Source organism: Peromyscus leucopus, chromosome 9 (genome assembly GCF_004664715.2).
Source record: "Peromyscus leucopus breed LL Stock chromosome 9, UCI_PerLeu_2.1, whole genome shotgun sequence".
NCBI classification, from domain to species: domain Eukaryota; kingdom Metazoa; phylum Chordata; class Mammalia; order Rodentia; family Cricetidae; genus Peromyscus; species Peromyscus leucopus.
Genome location: NC_051070.1, coordinates 20,556,307 through 20,563,745, shown reverse-complemented (window position 1 = coordinate 20,563,745; position 7,439 = coordinate 20,556,307).

Sequence of the window (7,439 nt, the reverse complement as noted above, 5' to 3'; positions counted from 1 at the left end):
AATATCATTACAGCTGTAGCATTTGAATTGGGAAAATCCTTTGTGTGATTTCAACAACCTTTTGTCCTGGGAGTTAAAGGCACTGACAGGGCTTTTTGACAGAGCCACCGAAAGAAAATTCTCTGCTGAATAGTTAATCAGTTCCTAAGCTGGCTGGCTTCCATTTTTTCTTCTTTCTTCAAGACTATGTTGCCAGACTACTAGAGGTTTTTACTTGGGAGTTTAATAAAGACAAAATAAGCTCAAGCATTTTCCATACCACTCTATTTCCATCACACACTATATTGTTTTCTATTTTCCCACACCTAATCCACTGGGATATAGTGATATTTTATGCTTACACTTTTGAAACATGAGTTGTTTTTATTTTTTTTAAAAAACTAATACATGCCTTTAAATTCAATGGATTAATTCTTAATTACTTATATAGATTATTATGATGCATTTAGTTATTGATGTAGAAATCTAAATAAACCAGGATCCTAAAGAGAAATCCTTGGGGTCATGGAGAGCTTATTGGCAGTTGCTCTTACACTTAATAAAGAATGATGGAGGACAGGAAGTCAGATTTCAATTTCCCCTCTGCTCATCTTTCACAGCAGGAACTACTTCTGGCAAGTTTATAAGCTGAGAAAGGCAAGAGTCTTTTGGGTGTCTGGAGTGAGTGGAACAGACCATGGCTAGCTGACTGCTTGTTGATTCTTTGCCTTCCAAGGTAATCAAATCAACCACATGTTTTCTCATTGTATATTCTCTGGAGAAATGGATCTCAGTTAGCAATTATCTATCTCATGGCTCAATTCTTGAAAAAGTTTCTTTCTTACAGACAGACATTGGCAATGATGGTAACCATTTATAATAAATACCTCAAACTCTCTCTTTGGCTCTTAATTTTAATGTGGAGAGAGAAGGTCATCTTTGTTTAAACAGGGATTGAATCTGGGAGAAACATTGCTTTGAGAGACACAACATGCATTACAACATCATGATGTATTCAACCAGATGTCTGCAAGACAGAAGGTCACGTGGGTAACCGCACCATGTGAATGTTCTTAAAGGTGGAAAAAACAGAAAAGAGAATCTAAACATGTGTCAGATACTTCCTTTGTGCCTCATGTTATTCCAAACCATATGGGTCCCTTATGTTTATAATTTACCAATTATGAGCTCTTCCCTACATTATTAAACTCAAGGATCACTAGCACTTTACACGCATCTTATAGTCTTGAATTGACTATATCTGTTATTTATATGCATCTAGCACTTCCCAGATATCTGTTAGGGTAGTTGTTAGAATATAGTGAGAAGTTATTTTTGACACTTATGATAACTTATATAGATATTCACTTATTCTGTTGGGATTCTGGCACATATATTTGAAAAGAGTATGCATATGACAATCCTGAATAACACAGTTTCATTTGAATTATATTTTTTTGTAGTTGACAATCCCATGCTCATTATATCAATAAGTATTCACTGGGTGACCACCATGTAGACCATATTTCTCAGTTATACATGAATCATTATGTTCTCCAGGGGAGGAAATTCCCTGTTGCAAACAATGGCCATGGATTTATTGTCATTTTACTATATTTTTTAACAACCTAGTCACTTCTTTGGTGATGTTACTGCCCAGTGCGGTCTCTGGGATATAGTAGGCACCCTGTGTACAATTGCTGAATGGAAGCATCAACTGACTCCCAGGGCATCCGTTTTACTTTCTCTGCAGCTCCACCACCAGCATGACAAGAGCACAGACAATGTGCTAGCTTAATGTTTTCCTCCGTTCCCCTAAACTATTTTCCCACAAGGCAGCAAGCTATGTACTTTGTCATGCGTCCCTATTAACTGTGTAGGTATACTCCAAGTAAGTATTTTATTACTAAAGTACTCTACCGCCTTATGAAGAAGAGTTAACCACTGAGGAACGAGATTAAGTCAAGTGTATTAGAGGATCATTTTGCTTACTGGATTGCTCCAATCTGGAGACAATTGCAGAGAGAATCGAGGAAGAGTAATTCAGTGATTGCCTTGAGTAGCTTACATCATCTGATAGATCAGATGAACATAATGCAGGGAACATACTGAACATAATGAGAGGGAAATTATTTTATGCTATTTTTTAATGGAGAGATACTGTATATAATTTTGCTATAAATACCATATTTAAATCAAACATCTTTTTAACCATTTCTTTTCTTTTTTTATTAATTTTTAAAATTTATTTTACATACCAACCAGTTTCCCCTCCCTCCTCTCCTCCACAAAATAAGCACAGTGATCCTGTAAATAACCCAACAGCCCCAATCTCTCAGCTAGCAATCTGGACACTCACATCCAGGAAACATCCTTTCAGCTACTGTGTATGTCTCCCTCCAGGGCTCCTTATCTCTCACTCCCTAATTTTTCCATCCTTACTCTTCATTTCCACTTCTCTTTTTCAAAGATCTTAGCTTATAGTTACCTATTTTCAACAAATTCAAGTAGTTCCAAAATAGTAGAAAGTATCACTAATCTATAGTAAATCTAATAAATATCCATAGAAAGACGATCTCTGAAGCCGTTTGTGGAATTCTTTTCAAGTCTTTATCAAGTGAGTTAGGTGTATTCTCACAAAGAATGTGGTGTAACAGGGCTGGAGAGACAGTTTAGTCAGTCAAATTCTTCCCAAGAGAGCATGAGGGCCTGCGCTCACAACTCCAGCTTTGTGTAAAAGCCTGCTCACTATATTGTGTACTTATAATCCTAACACCAGGAAGTAGATGCAGGAGGGTCTCGAGAGCCAAACTGGTGACCTCTGAGCTCAGTGAGAGACTCTGTCTCAAAATGTATAACATAGAACAACTGGATATGACACTTCATATCAACCTCTTGCTCCATATGCATGAACACACATAAGCTTACACACGTGGACACACACACACACACACAAGCACACCCTTACCCCCAGAAGGGTATAACACTAATGTCCTCATTTATGCTATAATTTGACTATTTAAAATAATCATGTAGGCAGAATGGTAGTGTACACAGCATCTAGTGAGATAAAGGGACCCCCCAATGCAGAGGTTACCACACATTGCTCTAAGCAGCAACTGTGGTTAATGTCTATATTTGAAGCATACCTGGAGGCCAAGGCAAGAGGATGGCCATGATTTTGAGGTTAGTATGGACCATATAGTGTATTTGGAGCAAACTGTGATACATATCAAGATGCTGTTTCAAAAATACACCCCTAAACAAAAACAACAAAATAAACACACACAAATCCTCTTCACCTGGGGCCCCAGCTCGCTTCTCTGACCTTATTATTTCTTGTTTGGTTAGCTGTCCTTGCACTTCCTCTGCTGACTTCTATAGTCAACATATTCTGTACTTAGTTTACTTTGAGTGCCTGCCATGTGTTAGTTATGATAACACTAACCACTGTGAAATACACACCCCCAAACTTCAGTCAATAATCAAAACATAGAAGGAGCACACCAATGTAGACACTTTCCATGGAGCAAGAGGGAGCTTTTCAATATGGTATCCAAACTACTGGGGGAAGGGGTCATGGCTGCCTTTGAGCTTTGGTCTTGGTTAATTTTTGTCATCTTGACTCAAATCTAGACACCACTGGGAAGAGAGAATGTCAGCTGAGGCTTTTTCTCCATCATACTGGCCTTTATGCTTGTCTATAGGATGTCTTCACAGTTGCTGGTTGATGTGGGAGGGCCCAGCTCACTGTGGGTGGTCCCATCTTAGGTCAGGTTAGCCTAGGCTTTATAAGAAAGGTAGCTGAGCAAGCCAAGGAGGGGAAGGTAGCCTGCAAGCACATCCCTCCATGATTTCTGCTTCTAGCTCCTGTTTTGAGTTCCTGCTCTGATTGTTCTCAATACTGTGATCCAGACACGCAAGCCAAACAGAGCCTCTCCTTCCCTAAGCTGCTTTTGGTTAGTGTCTATCACAGCAACAGAGAAGTTAAGTAGAACAGTATCTAACAGCAGAAGCAATTTCATGTGGGTAGGAAAGCTCACCGACTTCATAACTACCCTCAAAGGAGGGACATGTATTTTTCCTTCTCCATTTCTACCAGGGCAAGTCAGTTACATGCCCACATGCAGATAAAAGGAAAGGATTAAGAAACGCAAGTCTCTGGCAGGTCAGGCACTTCTCGGTGGCGGTAACTCCACAGTAGGGAAGGAGAATGAGGAGTTCTGGAGAACAGCTAAGTCCTCTGTCACAATCCATAGCATTGTGAAATGTTTCCAAAGGACAGGAGAAATGTTCATGTAATCATCAAAAATCCCTTGCTTTGAAAAGTAAACCTTTGATGCAGGGTTTTGTTCCTAAGAACAAGGCATGTATCTTACAGTAACATGAAAGTTTGACTTGGGAAGCACACTGTTTAGATTGCTTTCAATATACAAAGTGATGCTGAGACTAACAACTACCAACACTCTTGGATGGAGACAAGTAACACATAGACCTAATATAGACATTAGCTAAATTATTTGATTTAATCTTAAATAGGAGAGGAAAGCAAGCTCCTTTTTTGTTTTATGTTTCATAACTACAATAAGAACTAAGAACGTGCTCCCCGCCCCACCCCAGATTATTTGTAAGTGCCTGGAAGAAACAGGTTTGAATTTTTTGTTCTGTTTTGTTTTTATATGCAAAATCTTAATAGATCAGAAGACTAATCTGGGCATTTATTTTATGGTGTGGGGATCTGTTCATGGAGATATTCTGTGGTATAGAAAGAGAGTCTATGTGATATATCAAGTTACAGAAAATATCACTCAAAGATAAATATATATTTCTTAGCACATGGTACTTTAGAAATGTAGAAGTATTTAATGGGCAAGAGATGGGCTGATGTAAATATTGAAGCTACTTTTCCAAAAAAGGACATGTAATCTTAAATGTATTTAGTCTTCTTGCTAGTACAGTTTTTATGTGAAGATGCCCTGACTTTATCAATTCTATATACAATGAAATAAAAAGCAAATACAGAGTCAGAGCAACTGTTTAAAACAAACTTCTTATTGAAATTACTTTCTGTCTTATTTTATTTATTTTCATTAAACTTTTTTTCTTCGAATGAATTGAATTGTTGCCATTGTTATAAATAGTTCTAGTGGCTAAAGTGGTGAGCTAGCTCTCACCCACTTGATCAAAGAAAAAGTCTCAAGGGAAAAAACCATGTCACATTTAGTAAGACAAGTGGAGTAAGGACAGAATGTGTCAGAGTCTGAGGTGTCTGTCTGGGGCTAGAGTGCAACTTGGTGACAGAGACTTGCCTAGCATTTCAAGACCTTCAGTTCAGTTGCAGCACAAAACACACACACACACACACACACACACACACACACACACACACACTATCTGGATGTTTTGTTAATCCATGTTACTATCTTATGCAAGACAGCATAAGACAGAAAGCCTGAGTATTACAGTGAAGAGGGAAATTCTGGGTCTGATACCTTCCTTCCCAAATCGAAGAGCATCCAGTGAGTAGAATTCTGTAGGAAATACTATGGAGTCAGTTTGAATGGTAATGAGGCTAGTACCAAACCAAGGGTTAAAGAACTCCTCTATTAGGTCCTATATTAGATGATGGAAAATCAGTCAACTTCAGAATGTCCATACAAGAGCAGTTCTATTCTTCCTTCTTACTTTGTGTATGTGGACCTCAGTGTTCGAGGCTGAGTGATTTTCATAATCCCACATAGTTATTTGTGAGGAAGGAGTATGAACCCAGTGGCGTGAGCTCACAGCCCTTACCCCTTTCCCTGGGCCAGTCCTGCTCTCTCTGTAAGGTCTCCACAACAAACTTTTGGGATCTGGAGACAAGTTTATCATCACACTTTTGCAAGTCTCTGGTCTTCTTCTGCTCTGACTTCAGTGACTGCCCCAGGCACGAGCATCTCCCTGCACACCATAGCAATTATTTATGACTGGGAGATTTGCAGCCTGGGGCTGGTTTACCAGAACTATTTTGAACAAAGACAAAAGGAACTTTTTCCTTGGTTGCTCCAGGATTCTTTGATTCTTTGATCCGGAGGAACTCTGTCTTCTGTCGAGCCGTGGAGGAGGAGCACACAGAAGAAAGGCCTTTTGTAGGCCATTTCCCCCGCTCATTTTATATTAGTTTAACTTTCATAATAAATCTTACCAACAACAGTGATTTCCTTGTGGTCACTTAAAACTCCTATAGCGTTGAGGTGGGGGAGAACTAACTGGAGAATCAATGGGATATGTCCAGATATGGACCAGTGAAACGCAGACCATGTTCCCAATAAAACCATCATTTCATGCTGTAATTATATCACACATCCTTGTCTGGTCACACACTTACACCCACGCAGCTACTCCCAGCCCCTTTTGCTGGAATTGGAGTAGTCATTATGTTTATTTGTATTTTAGCTCTCCCCTACCCTTTTAAAGCTCAATTAATACATCATCTTCTCCAGGAGAATTTTCTGCCTTCATGCTGGGGCGAGGTGGCCGTAGCAAGTCTGCATTATCACACTGCTGAGTGTGAGAATGAATGTTTGTGTCTGATAATGAAGGGGAACACTGGGCATGGGCTGTGTCTGTGCATCTTTGTATTCTTGATGCCAGCTTCTAATGCCCTGGGAATTCTGGGTGAGTCTTTAGGAAGACTTAAGCTTTTACTTGTTATTTAGTTATAATGAATACCGACCATGTGGAACTAGAATGGCGAGGGAAGCCTGGCTTCCCCCCTTGCTGCTGAGGCCACAGTTTTCTATGCAGGAGACTAGAACTCTGCACTGAAATTTGATATCCAAATCCACTCAGACTCCACGAAACTAGGTTCTTTCCCTCGAGTATAAACACTGCATGGGCATTCCAAAGGTGGGCCGGTGAAGAAGGAAGTCACCACTAAAGTAGTGTATGTGATAAATGATGAAGGAAGGTAGTTAGGAGTTTGCCTCTGGCATCTGTGTGAAGCATAAGTGTGGACACAGGATGGTATGTAAGTGACTTTGATACTGTATTGAAGGAAAATGTCCTCTTAGAAAGATTAGCTCTGGCCAATTTCTTCTCTCCTCGCACCTAAGTCTGAGGAGAAAACTTAGCTGGAACTTGTTCCTGCAATCAGACTTATCATTCCACATAAGCTACTTCAATATAAATCTGACTGGCTGTGTGAATCTCCTGCTGAACATTTCTTGTCAAAAATATTTCATTGCCTTAGCTATTCCTACAAGGTAATGAATGGGTCACAATATTAAACAAGCTAACTGCTAAGTTCTACTTTTATATGAAATGCTTACCCTGCTTTCTGGTGATAGTTGCATTCTTTGTTATTCCTTGCTTTAAAAATGATCATTGCACAATACAGAACCCTACGGTCCCACATCTAGCCAGCAGTCCATTCCCCTACCCTTCTATACACATCTGGGCACTTCTGTTTTTAGAAAGTC